At 38.4% G+C, this 2,352-nt stretch overlaps 1 pseudogene; it reads right to left on the reverse strand.

Moving 5' to 3' along the window:
* Nucleotides 1-1,488: 1,488 nt before the first annotated feature.
* Nucleotides 1,489-1,929, reverse strand: LOC149154455 (pentatricopeptide repeat-containing protein At2g33680 pseudogene; annotated as a pseudogene).
* Nucleotides 1,930-2,352: the final 423 nt, after the last annotated feature.

Genomic DNA, 2,352 nt, shown 5'->3' on the forward strand with positions numbered 1-2,352 from the left:
CAATTGTTATGTTACTTGAAGTCCGATCCTTATTCTGCCCAGACAAGATCTCTGCAATCATATTTCCAAGGAGGTCAATAGTCTGCTCACATCTTTTTCTCACTTGAATATCTTGATATAACTTCAACCTACAAGTTTTGAGAATACCCATGCCACTTCAAACTTGTTGTATGGGCTCTTGTCCTTGAGAAATTCCCTAGGGAGATATAGCCTTTGGCATGATACATGAAAATAGTAAGCAGTCCTCAAACCCCCACTTCCTTTGTAGAGACACCAAAAGAATAATATAACACTTCCAACTATTATTATTTTACTTAGATCAATACATTAAAAAAAGACAGATTTGAGGAAATAATGAAGTGGATAAAATCACTCGGTAGGGTTTCCTCCATAGTGACCTCATTTATGAACTTGCCAAAATTGTGGCAATTACAACATATGCACTTCTTGCACGCTTTTGATGAGACTTCAATGGTCTTTAAAACTTGTTGACAAGCCCAAACAAAATATAAGCATCTTCCTCTTGTAAAATAGTTCAGATTCCCACCTCTCCTATTGCATATCATGTGATGATAGCTTCCACTTGCTGCTGTTTCTTATCATGCAGCATAAAGTGCACATTAGGTACATGCCCTTCTTCCTTCATCAACTTTCTCAGTCACTGCAATTCGGCATAGATCTCCTCTGCCTCTGGGTGTGATCTATTTCCTACCACAAATGTATGCACTTTGTTCTTAACCTCAATCCAACTATATCCAAGCTTCTTTTTCAACCCAACATCCTTCATTGTTCTCATTTTGTTTACATCCTCCCACTTGCCAGATGCAGCATAAATGTTTGACAACTGAACATATGTTGTGATATCTTGTGGTTCCAATGCAAGAATGTATTTTGTAGCTTGTTCCCCTAACTCTATATTGCCATATACTCTACAGGCAGCCAGTAGGCTTTGCCAAATTATTGCACTCAGTTGTAAAGACTTTTCATGGATATAATTACATGCCTCATTTAGGTGCTCTGCATGACCTAGAAGGACAACAATACATGAATGGAGCTCCACTCTTAGTATAATGCCATAAACATGACTCATTAAGTCAAGTATTTGAAAGCTTCATCCAATAGGCTTGCATGGCCACATGTAGAGAGAAGGGCAATGAAGGTAATATGGTTCAGTTGCATGCTAACATGCTCCATCTGCTGGAATAATTGGAAAACATTCTTCACAAGCCCATGGTTGGCATATCCTTTGATCATTGCATTCCATAAGATTAGGTCTCTATTAATCATTTTTCTAAAAGCTTTTTCGGCATCCTCTATGTACCCACATTTTGGATACATGTCAAGCAATGCACTTCCCAAAATTACAACCGACTCAAATCCTGTTTTGATGATCTGACAATGGAAATATTTGCCCTGTTCCATTGCTGCTAGACTTGTACATACTGTGATAACATTGTCAAAGGTGGACTGGTTTGATTTTATACTTGCTCATAGCATATCAATATAGGGTTCTAGTGCCCCCTCACAACTTTTAGAGTGACAAAATCCCCCCATCATTGCATTCCATGAAACCACATCACGTTTAGGCATTTTTTCAAATAGCTTGATCGCATCTTTAGTGTTATTGCATTTAGCATACATACCCACAAAAATATTTGTTTCCAAACCCATTTTAATAATGTATATATGGACCTTCTTACCATTTTCCCCTGATTGCAGTCTGGCACATGCCTTCAAAACACTGGTGAAGGTCACTTGGTTTGGATTTATGCCAAACCAAAGCATTTCTGCCACAAGTTGGAAAACATCCATGTCACAGCTATTGTCAACATATCCTGCTATCATTGAGTTCCATGAGACCATGTCTAGTTCAGGCATATTGCCAAACAGTGAGTTTGCATCTGCCATGCCACCCAATTTTGCATACATGTCAACAAGAGCATTCCCCACAAAAAGATATGAATCAAAGCCAGTTTTGATTATCTATGCATGAACCTGCTTGCCTTGTTCTAAAGAATCTAGCACTGAACCCACACTAAGAATGTTGGAAAAAGTGAAGTAGTTTGGCTTCACTCTTGCAAGGAGTAATCCTTTAAATAATTTAAAGACCTCTTCCCCATATCCATGCTTAGCATATTTTGAAATTATCACAATCCACGAAAACATGTTTTTCTTAGGTATTTTGTCAAACACTTGGCATGCATCTTCGCTGGCCCCAATTTTAGCGTACATATCAACAAGGGCAGTTGCCACGATTACATCTGACTGAAAGCCAATTTTTATTACATGGGCATGAACTAATTTACCAAATTGCAACCCTGCTATTTCAGCACAAGCCCAAACCACGCTAAC

This window comes from Pinus tabuliformis, chromosome 9 (genome assembly GCF_031772625.1).
Source record: "Pinus tabuliformis cultivar Carrire ecotype Pingquan chromosome 9, CPIR1, whole genome shotgun sequence".
NCBI classification, from domain to species: domain Eukaryota; kingdom Viridiplantae; phylum Streptophyta; class Pinopsida; order Pinales; family Pinaceae; genus Pinus; species Pinus tabuliformis.